Below are 19,781 nucleotides of genomic sequence, written 5' to 3'. Positions count from 1 at the left end.
CAGAAGCCTCCTAGTAAGAGAATGTGATTTCTGACTAGCTTAACCTTATCTCAAATCATGAAATAAACCTATATAATTACTATTCCAAACAAAATTGAGGTTCTATTAACAATAAAGGAGGCAAAGAATAGTTCTTTGGGTGTTTCAGAGACAACCAACTGTATCTGTTGCATACTGTAAAAAAAAAAAAAAAAGACATTCCTTTAAAACTTTAGCTACTCTCCTTAAATTAGAAGTTGGAAAAAAATAAAAACCCTCAAATTTCTGTTATGCCAATATCATCTACCTAAGCAATAATAAAAATAAGATACTTCTACATGGAAAAAAAGAAAGAAAGTTGGAGAAAAGTCTCTGGTTTCAGACTAGAGAAATAAGCAAGTGTCTGATAGAGACTGGCATTTATAAAAGTCACTGACTTTTTTTTTAGTGATCTAGAACTCACTAATATACTTCACCACATTTTAATGCTATAAATTTCGAACTTTCAACTTCAAATCTTTTATTATGTGCTTCATCCCCCTTCCCTATCAAATGTTGGATATTTTCAATAAATTATCTGCCTATAGTATAATCAGTATCAAATAGATTAAATAGTCTGTTCGGTGTTTATAACATAGGCCCATTTCACTGGTATGATTAAATGACAGAACTTTGAAAGTGCCATTTAATAGGTATTTCAATTTCTGATAAGGATAATGAGGATAATTAGTGGAGTACCTTTCAGTGGCCCCAAATGTGCTGTTATCTACCCAATTCGTGGATCATTTTTATTAGCACCTACACACTCATCTCCTCCTGCAGTAAGTAATTAGTAATGGAGAAGAATGAACCTAACACGTTCTTCTGTGGGGCTTATTAAATAAATGCTAAAATTAAAGTAATACGAAATCCCCAATAAACAGCTAATCTTGCTGTGATGTGGACTTGCTTGAGAATAATATGAAAACAAATGCAATGAACACCTTTCTAAATTTTCTCAACTGCTCTTTAAGAGTAAATCCTCATCAAGACAAAACAGAGTCCTTTAGGGCAGAAAAAGAATCCTTTTATTCTTAGACCTAGTAGTCCATAACGTGCCAGGATTTTATGTAAACCTGATATGAGAAAAATCTAACTTATCCAGTAAGTTCAAGAGTCTCCAAGCCCAGCAGACAGAACCCTTACCAGCTCTATGACTTTAATCACTTAATTACACTTACTCTCTGAGTTTTCAATCACCTATCAGGGTTCCTACTCAGTGTAGATTTTCCAACAAATGGCTGATTCTAATTAGCATTAAAAATTAACCAGCCTCTATTTCAACAAGGTCAAACTTAGAAGGGGAGTTTCCCAGCTAGCTCCTGACCCCAAAACACGTGTCATCTGCCATGTGATTATGATGCAGTGATTCATGCACTTGGGTTAGGTTGAGGCAGCACTTCCCACAGACTATAAGGTCTCTAAGGGCAAAAGTGTATTGATCTTTGTAGCTACTCTTCTTATTTCTAGCATAGAATTTCTATTTTAATACAATAGGAATAAATGCTTATTGAAACAAACACACCTTTTTCACTTACTTGCAAGGTGTCCTTAGAATTATATGTATTTGAGTGAGGAAAAAGAAAGGAAAATAACAAAAACCTATCAGGTCCCTTTCAGAAGGAACAGAGAATGAAAGAGAAAGTAGAATGTGTCCCAAATGAGATAAACAGTGAGAAACTGTCACAGAGAACCTTTGTGGGATTACCTAGAGGCAGATAAAGCTTGTACCTAACACATCAACAAGACAGAAGCACCAGAAGAAGTTTCAGTAATTTATAGCTTCAGAAAAGAAAATTCCAATAAAATGTAGTCATCATGGAAAATATCAGGACTTATTTTTTCCATAAAAAATAAGTAGTAATTTATTCTTTTAAATTATAGGAGATGGGTCTTAAAATGTTTTCAGGGTTTCTGGTCTTTTAGTGTTTTAAACAGTTTTTTTTTTTCCTGTTTTAATGTTTTAAAACATTAAACTGACCAACAACTGCCTCACCCCGGTGAACAAGGTTAGTGGAAAGAGAGGTAAACCATACTGATAGTATGTACCATACACAGCCATTGTGGTCCATGCCAACACGTTTGTGTAAACCCCTGCCAGAACTTGTCCATCTAGAGAAGACTGAGACACAGTTACCAACTCAAAGGCCTAGAGGGATGAAGCAGACATTTTTGTTCTTCCTTTCAACATCTCCCCTTCTAGTAGAATCACAACTGTGTTCAGATACACACCTTCCCCCAGGTACAGGCCAGGAATTTTTAGTGTATACCAAAGCTAGGCAACCATATACCTACTGCCAGAACATTTCCATCACCTCACAAGAAAGCCCATATTCATCAGTAGTGGTTCCCTATTCCTTTCTCCTCTTCCCCAGCAACCATTGATGCACTTTCTGTTTCCATACTTTTGCCTATTTCTGGTATGTCATATAAATAGGAGAAAAACACATGTGATTTCTTTTTCACTGGCCTCTTTCACTTTCCATACTGTCTTCCAGATTCTGGCATGTTTTAACAGTTACCAATACTTGGTTCCTTCGTGCTGCTGAATGACACTCCATTGTGCGGATAGACCACATTTTATTTAACCACTTAACAGTTAGTGAATGTTTGGATTATTTTTATATTTTGGCTATTGTGAATAATGCTGCTGCAAACATCTGTGTACACTTTTTATGTGAACACACCTTTAGTTCTCTTGGGTAGATCCTTAGGAGGATTTTGATTTTTACTCTGAGTAAGACTGGACATCATTGGAAAGTTCTGAGCCAAGTAACGATTTACATCTCTCAAAGACTATTCTCAATTCTATGGTTAAGATCAGACTGCATATGGAAGCAGACAGATCAATCTGAGGCTGCTATTTTTTTTTAAAGATTTTATTTATTTATTCCTGAGAGACACAGGGAGAGAGGCAGAGACACAGGCAGAGCGAGAAGCAGGCTGCATGGAGGAAGCCAGATGTGGGACTCGATCCCGGACTCCAGGATCATGCCCTGGGCCGAAGGCAGGTGCTAAACCGCTGAGCTACCCAGGGATCCCTGAGACTGCTCTTTTTTAATAGTGAAGGTGGCTAAGACTAGGAATGCAGCAGAGGTAGTCCTGAGAAGTGTTTATAGGGTAAATATACTGAAAGTAAAGCTTACTGGATTCCCAGATGAAAATCATACAGGGTACGAGGTAAAACAAAGTCAAGGAAGATCCCAAAATTTTTGTCCTGAAGAACTAAAGAAGTAGAGGTGCCATGTACTGAAAGAGTAAATATTGCAGAACAAACTGAGGGAGAAGATCACAAGTTTGGGATTGCATGATCAAGATGCCCAAGTGGAGAACTAGGGTGTAGAGTTAGATTTGCAGTTTATAGAGAAATGCAAGATGCAAGTTTCAGAAGTCATTGTATAGGTGGTATTTAATATATAATCATCTCAGATTCTTTTAAACATAGGCAGCATCCCTACTTCCACCTTTTCAGCACTCTGTGGGTTCACCTTCTAATACCTCTGGCAAATTCCTCGTCTCTCCCTGGAAATGCCCACAAAGCATTATTCTATCTTATCTTGGCCAAAAATGAGGATATGGCCAGCAAAAACGCTATGGCCCCAAGTCTTTACTCCTGCCCAATAAAAAGGTATTTTATCCTTTCTACAAGCTTTATTTCAGTGTCAGCCCTGGGCAACACTGAGTTTTGTTAGTTATAAGATCACTGAACTCTTAACATGTCTACCAGTCTTATTAGTTTTCTGAGGACAGGAACTATCTATGGTCTGAGCAGTAGATTTCTATTGCTGTTGCAACTAACACAGACTTAGTGACTTAACACAATTGTATTATCTTACAGTTCTGGAGGTCAAAAACACAAAATTGATTTCTTTTTTTAAAAAGATTTTATTCATTTATTCATGAGAGACAGAGAGAGAGAGAGGAGAGAGGCAGAGGGAGAAGCAGGCTCCATGCAGGGAGCCTGACATGGGACTCGATCCCGGGTCTCCAGGACCAGGCCCTGGACCGAAGGCAGCGCTAAACTGTTGAGCCACCCGGGCTGCCCACAAAATTGGTTGCAATGGGCTGAAATTGAGGATCAATAGGATGCTGTTTCTTTCCAGAGTTTCCAGGGGAGAATCCACTTCTGTATCTTTTTCAGTTCTAAATACCACCTACACTCTTTGGCTCATGGTCTCATTCTTCCACCTTCAAAGCCAACAATGCTGGGATGAGATCTATTCATGCTTTGATCTTCTCATTCTCCTTCTTCTGCCTCCCTCTTCCACTAATAAGCACCCTGTGTTAGATTAGACTCACTTGGATGATGCAGGATACTCTCCCCATTTCACATCAGCTGACTGGCAACCCTAAAATATATGCCTTAAAGATTTTATTGAGAGAGAGCAAGAGAAGAGGTGAGGGGCAGAGGGAGAGGGAGAAGCAGTCTCCCCCCTCCCCCAGCAGGAAGCCCAAAGCAGAACTAGATCCTAGTAACACAGGATCATGACCTGAGCCGAAAGCAGATGCTTAACCAAGTGAACCACCCAGGCACCCCTCATTGGCACCTTAATTTCACCCTCTGTTTATATTCCCTTTTGTCATGAAACCTAACATATTTACCAGTTTCTGAACCAGGATGTGGGAATCTTTAGGGGCCATTTTTCTTCATATGGTGATCTGGAACCTATGGCTCCTAGCGTAATGCTTAGTGCATACCAGCACTGGTGAATGCAAGTGAAAGAATGAACTAAGAAATTAACACATCTCTGGGGACCTACAGCTGGATGTTTTCCTTCAAACCTGGAAAACAGGAAAAGTTCACTAAAATAACATACCTGCCCAATTCATTTTTAATGGAATTCAGGAGGAGAGATAGAAAGCAATTTTTGAAGGGTTTAAAATTAGCATCTCTTTAGTTGTCCATAGATCAAAGGAGTAGAAAACCTGGGATTCTGGGTGATTCAGTGGTTGAGCATCTGCCTTTAGCTCAGGGCATGATCCCAGGGTCCCAGGATCGAGTCCCGCATCGGGCTTCCTGCATGGAGCCTGCTTCTCCCTTCTCCCTCTGCCTGTGTCTCTGCCTCTCTCTGTGTGTCTCTTATGAATAAATAAATAAAATCTTTAAAAAACAAAAAGGGAGTAGAAAATCTTAAAGGAAACAAAACATTGTATTTCCGATCTTAAACATCTTACCTGTAATTTAGTGTATGGGCTATAGGTAAGATGTTTAAGATTGTGGGCTTGTGATTCTTAAGGATTCCAGAGAATTGAATTCAAATCAATCCAATACTCTGATCAACACTAACACTGAAAATAATTTTCAAGTACTTTGCCAAGATCCTATAAATGTCTCAAAGCCAGATTCTTTTTTTTATAAATTTATTTTTATTGGTGTTTAATTTGCCAACATACAGAATAACACCCAGTGCTCATCCCGTCAAGTGCCCCCCACAGTGCCCATCACCCAGTCACCCCCACCCCCTGCCCACCTCCCCTTCTACTACCCCTAGTTCTTTTCCCAGAGTTAGGAGTCTCTCATGTTCTGTCTCCCTTTCTGATATTTCCCACTCATTTTTTCTCACTTCCCCTTTATTCCTTTTCACTATTTTTTATATTCCCCAAATGAATGAGACCATATAATGTTTGTCCTTCTCCGATTGACTTATTTCACTCAGCATAATACCCTCCAGTTCCATCCATGTCGAAGCAAATGGTGGGTATTTGTCATTTCTAATGGCTGAGTAATATTCCATTGTATACATAGACCGCATCTTCTTTATCCATTCATCTTTCGATGGACACCAAGGCTCCTTCCACAGTTTGGCTATTGCGGACATTGCTGCTATGAACATTGGGGTGCAGGTGTCCCGGCATTTCACTGCATCTGTATCTTTGGGGTAAATCCCAGCAGTGCAATTGCTGGGTCATAGGTCAAAGCCAGATTCTAAAGCAGTGAGAGCCAAGTAGCAAAATTTCTTAACCCACCTCCACTCCCACAGAACGGTCTACCCCCATTACACTTAATTTTTATTAGTTGTTTGTCTGTTTTTCCTACTAGTCCACAAAGTTCATGCCAATAGTGCTCATTTGCTAGCACTTGGCACATAGTAAATGTTCAATCAGCTATTGGTGAATGACTTTGTTGAATTACTACCCATGAAGTGCATATTGAATCAGAGGCAGCTTTGTCATCATCACTCCCCGCGTCCTGAGACCTTGGAGACTCAGACCTGTCAATGGTTCTCTTGGGACATCTGCCCTTTGACTCACTTTTTAAATACTGGTCTCTATATTGTCTTGAACAGACATTCATTTGTCAGTTAATCAGCAAGCTGTTCTGTTGAAATAAGAACATTGCATATCAAAAAAAAAAAAAAAAGAACACTGCATATCAATACCCTGATTGTGTCACTGACAAAGTTACAGAAATGGAAATTTCCCTTCAGTGTATCATCAGGTTGAGTCTTCTCAAAAGAAACATTTTGTGGGTGTATATGAGAACATGCTGTAAGCAAAATAAAAGTTGGGTTTATTTGATTTTTTTTTTTTTTTTTTTTTTTTTTTAGTTTTTCAAATCTAACTCCCTTGGATTTGTGAGTAATCTTATGCAATTATTAAAATGTGATTCATCCTGAGAATCGATTCCAAATACTTTATCCTTTCAAAGATGGGCTGTTTGTCATGATGAGTGAACAGATTATCAAGCAGTGGTTCAGGGAACCACAGAATTTCCTAGGGGTTGTTGGGAAGTCTACTTATAAAAAACATGTATAATGTATTTTATCAAATCCCACCCCAACATGGCATACAGAACTTTGGTTCTAGAGACGAAACAAGTTTTCTAAAAATGTAAAAGTTAGAGCACAATGAAAGGAAAGAAAAGGGGCACCTGGGTGGCTCAGTCAGTTAAGCATGTTGGTTTCAGCTCAGGTCATGATCTCAGGGTCCTTAAATCAATCATGGAGTCCTTGGGCTCCGCCATCATGAGGGAGTCTGCTTGACATTCTCACCTTCTCCCTCTGCCCCTACCCCTGATCAGACATTCTCTGTTTCTAAAATAAATAAAATCTTAAGAAAAGAAAAGAAAAGAAAAGAAAAGAAAAAAGAAAAGAAAAGAAAAGGAAAGAAAAGAAAAGAAAAAAAGAAAAGAAAAGAAAGGAAAGGAAAGAAAAGAAAAAAAGAAAAGAAAAGAAAGAAAAGAAAAGAAAAGAAAAGAAAAAAGAAAAGAAAAGAAAAGAAAGAAAAGAAAAAGGAAGAAAAGAACCTATTGTTGTGGAAGTGGACTCTCTCACCACTGAATTTTGCCGATTGCCAACTCCAATTCCAATCAGCATCAGAGTAGTTGCTTCAGATAATAGATCACTAAGCAAGTACAGACTTTAATGGTTTCATCCATAACCTTATATCCATCTGAGTATGGAAAGGGTGAAGGTATAGGCCAGGAGAGACAGGAGGCCCCTGACTAGGCTCTGAGGGTATTTCAGGTACGAAGATACTGACACAGAACAAAGACAGAGATCAGGAAAATTTAGACCATCCTTTCCCAATTACTAGGGTTAAAATGTTCTAATAATTCTATTATGAACACAGAAAATAAAAATAACTACAAACACTGATCCGGCATCAGAGGAAAATTTCACTATAAAGATTAGCCAGACTTAGAAATATCTACCTATAGATCATAGATGTCACAGAAACAAAAACTCTCACACAACGTATAAGGATCATGTCTTGTTCCAGACAACTGACCACTGGCAAGTTTCCTGATAAAGTCCTAATACAAGGCCCTCATTGGCAACCTGGTTAGGACTCCTCTCACTCCTGAGAGCTTTTTCAGTGTCCTTGATTAATAAAACTCTATCATTTCACTCACTCTTTTGTCCGCAAGATTCATTCTTCGGCTTCATGACACAAGAAACTTACTCTCCTTTTTCACATCCAGATTCTACTTAGGAGGGAAACAATATCTTATAAAAGAACATGGATCATCAAATCACACTTCCTGAGTCTGAATCCCAGTTTGTCCAGTTAGCAGCTTTGTGACCTTGAGACCAGTTTCTTAACTCTTTACCTCAGTATTCTCAACTATAAAATCATGTGATAATAATAGAAATGAATAGAAATGACCTCATTTTCATATATGTGGAATCATAGAGTATGTAACCTTTTAAGACTTGCTTATTTCATGCAGCATAATACCCTTGAGATACATCCAAGTCGTTGTGTCTATCGGTAGTTCACTTTCTTTAATTACTGAGTCATATGGATGTATCACAGTTGGTCTATCCTCTCACCTGTGAAGGATATGGGGTGTGTTTTAGGTTTGGGGATATTATAAATAAAGCTTCTCTGACCATTTGTGAACAAGTTTTTGTGTCAGCATAAGTTTTAATTGTTCTAAGAGACACAAGTAGGAGGGTAACTGCTAGATCCTATGGTAAATTTAATTTTATTAAAAACTACCAAGCTGTTTGCTGCAGAGCAGCTGTTATATATTGTATTCTCACCAGCAATGTATGAGAGATCCAGTTGCTCTGAATCCTCGCCAAAAGTTGAGATTGTCAGTATTTCTTATTTTAGCCTTTATAATAGGTGTGTGGTGATATCTAATTATGGCTTTAAGTAGCCAATTCCCTAATGGCTAACTATGATGAGCAGCTTACTGGCCATCGGTATATCATCTCTAGTGAAGTTCAAGATTTTTTGCCCATTTCTTAACTGGATTGTCTTTTTGCTATTGAGTTTAGAGAGCTCTTTATATATTCTGACCACAAACGAAATTTAAAATTTCAGATTTGCAAGTATTTCTCCCCATCTGGGAGGTGTCCTTTCATTCTCTTAAAAGGACCTTTCTCAGAACAAAAGTTTTAATTTTCATAAAGTCCAATTAATGGATTCTTCTTTTGTGGACTGTGCTTTTGGTATCACGTCTAAGAACTCTTTGCTAAACCCTAAGTCAAGAAGACTTTCTCCTATATTTTCTTCTAAAAGTTTTATATATGTAAACCCTAAGTCAAGAAGACTTTCTCCTATATTTTCTTCTATAAGCTTTATACATTTACACGTTAACATTTCATGTTAATTACTATACAAGGTGTGACCTTTAGGCTGAGGTTCATTTTTTGTGCCAATGGACATTCATTTGTTCTAATGTCATCTGTTGAAAAGACTGCCCTTTCCCTATTGAATCACTTTTGCACCTTTTGGCCATACCTGCATAGTTCTATTTCTAAACTTTATACTGCGTTCCATATCACACTGTGTTTTAATTGTTGAATTCCTTGTCTCTCTCTCTTTCTCCTCCACTGGACTTAAAAGTGATGACTGTGTTTTTCTCAACTCTGTTTCCAGAGCATTTGGCACAATGTCTAGCCTACGGTAAACATACAATGAATAAAAGTTTATTAAATGAATGAAAGAAACTTGGCTCTTTTGGTTTTTAAAAGTGATGAACCCCTAAGTCAGCTTGTATTTTTGAGAGGAAGTAAAAAGCATTTTCAGTGAATAATCTGTTATCCTCTCCAGCATTTTTTCAGCAGCCATCTGTTCACATCACTTAATAGCTTTTTGAATCAATCAAGACATTACTACATTTTGTGTAATATGTGCACAGATGTACTTACTCTAAGGGAACTACAATATGAAATACAGTCCTTACTCCTTAGGACTGGCATCTCGCGATATGGCTTAAGAGTAATAGGAAGGACTTCATGGTCAAGCAATACTGGGATGGCTACTTAATAGCCTTGTGACTTTGGGCAGGTTATTTAATTTTTAAAGCCTCAGTTAGTCAATATGTTTAATGGTGATGATAACAGCACATATCTCATAGGGGTGTTGCAAAGATGAAACCTGAATATACAATTAAAGCCTTAGCACAGGGTCCTCCTAGCACTTAGTAAGGAGCTCTTTGAGGAAGACTTGCCCAGACTCTAGCAGAGTGAATTAAGAAAAGTCTCTTTCCATCTTGCAACCTAAGTCAAAATTATACATCTATTTTCAATTCCACTTACAGTCAGTGGTCCCTCTGGTTTCTAGCTACACCACCAAATCTGATATAAGTAAGCACGGGGCATTTTCAAATCAGCAGTAAGTGCATTTTTCAGAATTGCGTCAGTAGAGATAGAAGTATTCATTTAATAAAGAGTGAAAGTTGCTAACTTGGCAGGCCACATTTTGATTACAGAGGACTAGCCATCCCACAAAGTTAAATAAACTTTCTTCTGCTCTCAGGAAACCATTTATGCTTTACAGTAGAAATAACACTTATGTGAATATGATTCTCTTTGCAATCATTAATCGCATCTCTCTAAACATCCCAATGAGCTCGAGTGAATTGTCTAATTATTCTATGCTTTCTGAGAAGACATTACCCCAATTGCTAATTATAAACAAAAACAGAAACATTTGATGCTTTAACACATTTTTCACCCTTCATAAATACCCAATATATTTTATCATTTCTGTATGAACTTACATACTTCTCTTCTGCAGATAGATTGTAATGGGCGAAATGACAGGAAAATAAAATTCTAATGCCCCAAAGCTTTCATTACTATGGGGTCATGGGCCATGGGTAATTTGCAGAGGGCAGCTCTTCATTGGATTCTAAGACAGTTCTCAAGCAGAGATGTCTGTGTTCTGATGGTAGGTCCTCTACTGGGAAGTCCAAAAGCATCTTTAAACATTGGACCTTTCCATTAAGAAAACCCATATCATATCCGATAGTATCTGCTGTGTGACACTTTTGCAAAGACTATCTATTTATAAAACCCACTGGGGTCCACTGTGTCAACTACAGATTCCTTGAAAATATCACCCCAAATAACCCGTGGTTGAAGAAAAGACAATTTTATTGCTTCCTGCAGTAAGGAAGACTACTACCCTGACAGGGTCTTAGCATATTGGAGGGGAGCAGGAAAAGACAAGATTCCTAGGAGCTTTGGAGTCTAGCTTAAGGTGAATTTTTCACTGGCAAGAAGTGAGAGAGAGAGACATTGACTGGGACTGAACAAAGGTCATGACAAAATTGTTAGGATAGGTGGAACAAGGTGAGATTTGGAAGGGAGTCTTAAGGAGTGGCCAGTTATTAGCTGAATCTCACAGAGAGACCTAGTATGGAGAGGGCTACAGAGGTTAGCTGTGTGGCCTATCACATAGAAAAAAATGGATGTTCCATAAATTCTTGAGACAAGTAATAAAGTTATTTTTAACTTTATATTCCCAAGCAAGAATTTCTTGGAATAGCTGTGTCCTATTAATAAAGTGACAGTGAGCTGTGTGATTACAGCTGGTTTTGGTTCTCATGAAAGGGACACACATATGATTAGGTGTGTAAAGACCTCTTGGCCTCCCAATCTCAACATTGACACCTCTGGTTCAGAGATCTGCTCTTTGTTAATTCTTTTCATTGGGTTATGGCATTGATGCCTCCAGGATCTCTCTCTTTAAATAGAATTTCTCTAGAAAGTAGTAGAAAAATGAACTGTTAAAAGTATGAAGAAGTAATCAATAACTATAGATTACTAAATGATTAAATAAATTACCTTATGATTCAGTTATTAATCAAAAGTCATTCCCCTGAAAGGTCCTGAGGAAGAGGTACAGACATAAATTTTCTGAGGGGAGCTGTGTGTTCCCTGAAACTCAGGTCATGGCCTCAGGAGGATGGGCTACTGCTCTGAAGATGCTGTAGGCAGCTGGTATGTGTTAAAGTATGAGCATGGGGAGATACTGAAAAGACTACCTTCTTATCTTGACTCTGGAAGAAAACACTCCATAGCTCCTATTTAGATTCTCAGAGGACTCTTCTCCAAGAGTTGCCTCCTTTCCTCTTATAAAAGCATTTCCTGGGCTTTTCCCACAGTGCTTCCTACAGGATCACATGTGTACTCTGAGTTCATGTACCAGTGGTTTCCACTATGATAGAATTTTGGAACTCAAGTGATACAGAGATCAAATCCAAATATATATATGCATATAAGCCATAAGCCCATTTGTGTAATTCAACTCAAGTTTACTTTTACTCTGTCTTTTCTAGATCATCGTTTTCCCATTTTATTTCCCTTCTGGTCAAAAGGCTAAATCCTTTATTGCCTTTTCTATGTAGTACTTTTTCTTTTACATCCCACCTATTTTTTCTCTTCATTTCTCTTTTATCTTTCCAATGAAATGAAGATACTTGACAGATTTATTAAATCTATATATTAATTAAACATTATAGATATATAAGTATGTTTCATATATGTAATATAATTATGTGTAATTATATGTAATGTAAATGTATTATATGTAAATATATAACAAATTTATATATAACTTATATATAATATAAATATGTTATATATAAATATATAACAAATTATATATTCTATAAATACATTATGTGTAAGTATATAAATAAAAATGTTGATGCTTCTTGGTATTTTGCTTCATGAGAAATGTATCCTGAGAAAGGGAAATTAGAAGAAAGTTAGAAAGGGCCACATGAGGCCTCTATAAGCCATGTTAGGGGTGCAGGGATTTTGTCTAAAACAGATTCTAAAACAGATTAACTTGGTAATGATAATTTGCATTTTTCAAAGCTACCAGGTAATGAATACATTAAAGGGAGTTGAGAGTGAATATAGGAAAAAAAACTAGAAAACATTCCAATAGTGGTCAAAGTGACAGAAAATGGTACTCTGGTTTCCAGGGGTGTCAGGGGACATAGAAAGAAGCCAAAGAATTAGAGGTAATTAGTGGATGTTACTAAGACTTGTGATGAGTTGCATTTTGAGCATGAGGGAGAGGGAATGCTAAAATGGATCCTTACCTATCTGACTTACAACACACATGATGGAAGGTATCACCACTCAGATAGGAAGCACTAGAAGGACACTGTCCATTATGGTAGACATTCGCTAGCCACACTTAAACTGATTAAAATTAAACAAAATTTAAAAATCAGTTCTTCATACTAGGCTCATTTCAAGTGCTCATTAGTCAAGTGTAGCCACTCTAGCTACATGTAGCCACTGGCTAAAACATGGACAAATGCAGATGCATTACTAGAGAAATTTCTACTGAGCAACATTGCACTAGAAGAGAACTATGTAATCATGATGGCCAGGAGCTGTCACTCTGCCTACTTACGCTCTCAAGTTTCTTCCACTTATGATTACACCCAACGCCAAGAAACTCACATGTTTAATCTTCAGCCAAAGGGCACCAGCTCACTTTGCTGTTATTTTTCCTTAATGCTTTGCCTAAAACGCAGTGTAAGGGTGCTGAATGGTCTCATCCATAGGAAATGTAATCAGCACACGTTAACTGAGGGGAAGGAAAGCAGATCATCACAATGGGCTCTTGGTTCCCATACTGAAATGCCTTACCTTAGTCTGAGTGTTCCCAAAGTAAAAAGAATTTTGTGAAGATCATTTATTCTGGAGGTGATACCAAGAAGCACAAGGAGGGAGTGGGAAAGAGAGAGAGGAAATAGTAGAATAAAAGTGGGTTATTACTGTGGGCAATGGGGTCCACACCCACAGTGAGCCTCTGGGAGAATGTGAAAAATACAGCTCCAGATCCTCCTCCCAAGAGATGAGAAAGCTGGGGTACTCATCCAACAACTCCAATTTCCTATTGATTGAGGGTTGCTCTGGATGTATTAAATCTCCAGTCCTCCTAGCCTCCTGCAGTACTGCAGAACATACCTTTGGATATAAAGAAAGTGGTCAGAGAGACAAAGGAAGTCTCAGCATATGTAAGAATCTTCTGCTGGTGACTTTTGGGGTCAGTGAGACTATGTTGATGGTACCAACAGCATCTGATCTTCTACTTTATCCTTTTCCAGGCTCAGAAAGCATTTCCACTAGCATTTCCTTCAGTGATCTGAAGGGAGTCTTATCCCACAATCCACATAAGCAGGAAGAACACACACCCAAAAGTTTCCCCCAGCTACAGGTAGAAATGGAGGGACAATCATAAATTCAGTTTTAGACATATTAGTTTTAGTTTGTCCTTGAATCATTGAAGTGGAGATGCCATGTACACGGCTGAGTACACAAGAATGGAGCTCAGATGAAAGGGGGAAAATAGGCATCTATACGTCATTTACACGTAGGTATATACAAAGCCATGGAAATGGATGCTACTGCCAAGGGAAAAAATATGGTAGTAGGAGGAGATCTAGGCTTGAGCTTTGAGTCATTACTCAAATCAATGTCTAGGTGGAGGAAGCTGAGCCTAAGAAGAGGAGAAGAGGCGGAGCAGGAGCTCCAAGATGGGAAGGAAAACAACCAGGGCAGTAAGAGGCCTATGAAGCCAGGGAAGAGGGTCCCAAGTTCTCCATAGACTTAAACCAACAAAAGAACAGCACAGCAAAACCTGTAATACGCGGACGGCACTTTGCTATGGGAGATGATCAGAAGTAGTTTACTTATTTTACTTGAAATCTCCTAAAGGAGGGGTTGAGGGCTGTGTAATTTTCTTTGTTCACAGACTACAATGGTGCATATAAACCAGAGTCCAATTCAATATCAGGATGCTTTTTATATTTATGCAAATTGGGAATTGACAGAGTAATTGCAGAAAATTACTCCTTTTTTCCTAAAGAAAACTAAGAATTGTAGCACCAAGTGATTTATCCAATCTCTGTACATAGTGTTCTCTGAATTTATTTCCACAAACACTTTGAATATAATAACTTAAACTTTACTGTCTCATTGCAAATTTGAGTTAAAGAATAATGATAGCAACAGTATGGCAGAGAAAATTATTATAGAAGTATCTCTGGTGTTTACAATAGAAAAAAATATCAGGGGTGCCTGGTTGGCTCGGTTGATTAAGCATGCAATTCTTGATCTCAGGGTTGTAAGTTCAAGTCCCACATTGGGTATAGAGACTACTTAAAACCTTTTAGAATGAAATCTTGCCATTTGTAATGATGTGGATGGAACTAGAGGGTATTATGCTCAATGAAATAAGTCAATCAGAGACAAATATCATATGATATCACTCATATATGGAATTTAAGAAACAAAACAGATGAACATTGGAAAAATAGGAAAAAGGAAAAAAAGGAAAAATAAAATAAGATGAAGACAGACAGGGAGGCAAACCATAAGAGATCCTTAACTATAGGAACAAAACAGAGTTGCTGGAGGGGGGTGGGTGAGGGAAGAGGTAACTGAGTGACAGGCATTAAGGGGGGCATGTGATGGAATGAGCACCAGGTATTATATGCCACTGATGAATAACTAAATTCTACCTCTGAAACCAATAATACCCTATATGTTAATTGATTGATTTTAAATTTAAAAAAATTTTAAATAAAATCTTTTAAAAAATTAGATCAAGTCTGAGTCAGAGAAAACAAATTACATACGATCAACTAAATCCAATAAATACTAGGACAGCATAACTCCCAGATATCATAAAACATACAATTCTAGGCACACACAGGAGGAAGTTCTGAGAGGTTTGCCAAATCAATTAGAAACAAAGCTTTGGGATGCCTGAGTGGCTCAGCAGTTGAGCATCTGCCTTTGGCTCAAGGCGTGATCCTAGGATCTGGGATCCAGTCCCGCATCGGGCTCCTTGTGAGGACCCTGCTTCTCCCTCTGCCTGTGTCTCTGCCTCTGTGTGTGTGTGTGTGTGTGTGTGTGTGTGTGTGTCTCATGAATAAATAAATAAAATCTTGGGAAAAAAAAGATTTCTGTATTTTGAGGGTAAAAAAAAATCTATCATGAGACCTGGAATGGAATGTTCTAGTCAATTACTTTGTGCTGTGTGGATCTGAGTGAGAACTCTTCTGGCCAAAGCCCTCCTTTAGATAAGTGTTTTAGAGAGACAGAGACAGAGACAAAGAGAGAGAGAGAGAGACCAATGTACTAAATAACAAGTAACACATACAGTTCCACCAGAGTTTTAATAATATAAAGTCATAGACAGGTAGCAAATGAATGAAACACACCCAAGAAGGGAAACTAGAAACAAAAAACACAAATATAGTGCATATGACAATATATGATTCCTTACTTCGTGAGAAGACTTCTAGCTATAGACACTAATACATAGTCCAGAATAAGGGGGATGGACTTTAGAGTAGCTTCTCACACTCAGTGTGCATATGAATCAACCGTGGAACTCTTTAAAAATGCAGAATCTGATATAGTGGGCCTGAGATTCTCATGTTTAATAAACTTAGGTGTTACTAATGTTGCTGGTCTTGGGGTCATATTTGAGTAACAGGGTTGGGACAAAACCTAAAAGTGGTAGTTTTATCCCAACAAGAATAAAAGGCTGAGTGAGTAGCTGAGATAAAAATGGAGGAGAAAACTCAAGGCCAACCATAGTGGGAGGAGAAAAAGGAAGATCACCAAATGTAGATGGCCAGAGGCAGGAGGGTGAATATAAGCACAAGCAGCCGGGTTCTCATGGAGGGCACATCATCTCCTTAGGGGAGGGTGAGAAGATCCCAAAGAGCAACCTAGAACATGAGCCAACTCTAGAAGCTCAACTGTATAAATAATAGACCTGAAAGGCTCAAATGAGGCAAGACGAGCAAGCAAGTATAATTAGCCATTACATAGACAACAGCCGAAGCTTTAAAAAATGTAGACTGAGGCAAAGAATCTTTGAGACGTTGTCTGTTTGGTGTTTATATAAATTTACAGAAATAAATCAAGGTTTCCCAGCTCACTGGAATAGATGCAGGGCATTGTACCAATAGACAATCACTAGTAGCAAAGTAAAGGAAACCCACCCCTTGGCTTAGTCCAGCAAAAGATGTCCCTTGGCCTAGGTTAGGGGCCTTTTGTAATACTGGTAACAATTCAATCCTCCTTTTTTATTCTTAAAGATTTTATTTATTTATTTGATACAGAGAGAGAGAGAGAGACAGAGAGAGAAAGAGAGAGCACAAGCTGGGGCGGGAGGCAGCAGGTAAAGGGAGAGAGAGAAAGAGAAGCAGAATCCCTGTGGAGCACAGAGCCCAACACACATGGGGCTCCAGCCCAGGACCCTGGGATCATGACCTAAGCCAAAACACAGATGCTTAACTGACTGAGCCACCTAGGCACCTCCATTTCAATCCTCTTTTATCTAGCAGGGCTAAGGCGAAGTGTCCACCAGTGTTATCAAAAAAAAGCAGGGGCTGGAAGGCTTTTCCATACCATAAAGTACAATTCCATTTCTTTGTATTCTCTGTGATACATTCAAATTCAGTGTGCTCAAACACAGTTGAATGGGCCTGCAGGAGAAATGACTTTCCCTATTTGTTTAAAATTCACCCTATTGGGATCCCTGGGTGGCTCAGTGGTTTAGTGCCTGCCTTCGGTGCAGGTCATGATTCTGGGGTCCTGGGATCAAGTCCCATGTCAGGCTCCCTGCATGGAGCCTGCTTCTCCTTCTGCCTATTTCTCTGCCTCTCTCTCTCTCTCTCTCTGTGCCTCTCATGAATAAATAAATAAAATCTTTAAAAAAAGAAAAAACCCTCTGTACTTTCACTAAAGGTTAGGGAAAGAATAAACCAAAGGTCAGGGATCCCTGGGTGGCGCAGTGGTTTGGCGCCTGCCTTTGGCCCAGGGCCGATCCTGGAGACTCAGGATCGAATCCCACGTCAGGCTCCCGGTGCATGGAGTCTGCTTCTCCCTCTGTCTGTGTCTCTGTCTCTCTCTCTCTCTGTGTGTGACTATCATAAATAAATAAAAATTAAAAAAAAATTAACAGGAGCTCTTTAAAAATAAATAAATAAATAAACCAAAGGTCAGTCTCCTTGGATCCATTTGCTAGGAGTCCCATTGGCCTTATACCCCTAGGCTTGAGGTAAACTTTTGGAATATGGCTGCATATGCATCCATAAAATGTTCATTGTAGCTTTTAATGCTTTCATACTTTATATAAATGGCATTAAATATCTTCATAAAATAGTGCTGACTAGAAACACTGAAACGGTATGAGTGAAACCTATAGATTTACCATTTATGTAAATTCAAAATACATGCCCACTCTATCAAGCATTGCCCTTGCTTAGATGCTCAGGCTGATGGACCTTCCACCATTTAGAATCATCAATGGTTACAGCAGTAGGGAGAAAGAAGTATGGTGAATCACACCCTGGCTCTCAAAGGCTTCCTCTCAGAAATGACACACACTAATTACACTGAGGTCTCATTGCCAAAACAAGTCACAGAGCCATGCCCAATCCCAAGGGAGCCAAGAAATGTGATCCTACCTGAAAGGAAGGAAACCAAAATACAAGCAAAGAGTCCTAATAACAACTACACACAAAATTTCAATTAAATTTTATAATACTTACAAATAAAATGATGAACATCAAGCACATTAAAATGGTTGCCTATAGAATTGAGAGGGATGAGGATGGAAGCGGTAATGAGGTAATGAGCCCCCACACCACAGGGCCCGATCTCACAGCCCTGAGATCACAACCAGCCACATACCCTGATAATCATAGTTTTAATGGGTTGTTATGATTTCAACTAATCACTGCCAAAGAGGAACTCAAACCCAGGTCTTCTGACTCCATGTCCATATCCCTTAAGTCCCTAGGTCTCAGGGCTTCATATTTTTAGCAGTAAAAAAAAATTATTTAAATGATAATAGCTTCCAATCTACACGAGGATTTGAACAGGAGGCACCAATGTTTCTAAATTAGCATTTATTTATTTCATTTGGTATTTTAATCAAGAGCACACCATCACCTAAAATAAAGCTCATTTTATTCCTCCTTGATAAGCAGCATTAGTAGCATTTTGGAAAAAGCTAGGAGTTGAGAGTCAAGTGAACCTGAATTAAAATCCTGGCCTTGTCATATACCAACTTTACAACTTTTGACAAGTAATTTAATCCCTGTAAACATCAGTACCCTCACTTGTAAAGCAGGGATAATACTACCTAACTAAGGGGCCATCATGAAAATTAAACAAGAAGAGGACATATCACAGAGCCTGGCACATTTAACATTTCACTTTAGTGGCTTTTTGCCCCAATTTTTACAGATGATTTACACTGAATTGATAACCTGTGTTTTCTGCTGCAGCCTACCTGCTAGTCCCTGATACTTCCTCTATTTTGCTCACACTGCTACTAGTGAAAGGTTAACCTTACCCCTTACCCAGGAAATTCACCACAAATACAATAAGCCAAAGTGAAAATGGGTCATGGAGGCCTTTAGATTGACGTTTTCAGTTCTGTATCTCTACAAAAAGGACTGTAGTACATAAATGTACCCTTGAAAAACATCCTGTGATGTTGCCTAAATTTGAGAAAAAAAATCAAAAGATAGGAAAATAAACTTTAAAGCCACTAAATTTTGGGTTAATTTGTCTGTCAGTGTTCCATGCCAGCCAGCCAGCCTAATGAATGAAGCTTTCTTCCTGCTTGCAAGAAAATGACCTAATGTAACCACCAGTATATTCTAAGAGATCAAAGAAAGCTTTAAGAAAAATATAGTTTAAAAATACATATAGTCTAAAATGATTGTTTTTCATTAGAGTTTTATTATATATTTATACATCTCCAAATGACATATTGGTACATTCCATGTGATTTTGAAATCTAAGCTAACATAAATGCTGTCATATTGTATACATTTTTTCTGCGCTTGCCCTTCATTCAACGGTGCATCTTTGAGAATCAGTCATGCTGATGTGTGAACCCAATAGTTCCCTCTTTTTCACTACTGTATGATTTCTACTTACAAATACACCACAACTTAGTTATCTAGGCTCCACCTTCAGAACAGTGGTCCCTCCTAACTAAGAGACAGAATATAGGCG

At 38.3% G+C, this 19,781-nt stretch overlaps 1 long non-coding RNA gene across 12 annotated transcripts in view; it reads right to left on the bottom strand.

The window, feature by feature from the left end:
- The window catches only part of LOC140633643 (uncharacterized), a 440,888-nt gene that overhangs the window by 93,323 nt on the left and 327,784 nt on the right, over nt 1-19,781 (bottom strand). For 9 of the 12 annotated variants that reach the window (XR_012031214.1, XR_012031216.1, XR_012031220.1 and 6 more), the window contains exon 1: nt 1,200-1,335. The exons of the other annotated variants lie outside the window; for them this stretch is intronic. This is a non-coding gene — a long non-coding RNA (uncharacterized lncRNA). Of the gene's footprint in view, nt 1-1,199; nt 1,336-19,781 lie in introns of those variants that run through there. 12 annotated transcript variants of the gene reach the window in all.

Source organism: Canis lupus, chromosome 5 (assembly GCF_048164855.1).
Source record: "Canis lupus baileyi chromosome 5, mCanLup2.hap1, whole genome shotgun sequence".
NCBI lineage: Eukaryota > Metazoa > Chordata > Mammalia > Carnivora > Canidae > Canis > Canis lupus.
Note: the sequence above shows the minus strand (reverse complement) of the source record. Positions and strands in the feature narration are given on the sequence as shown.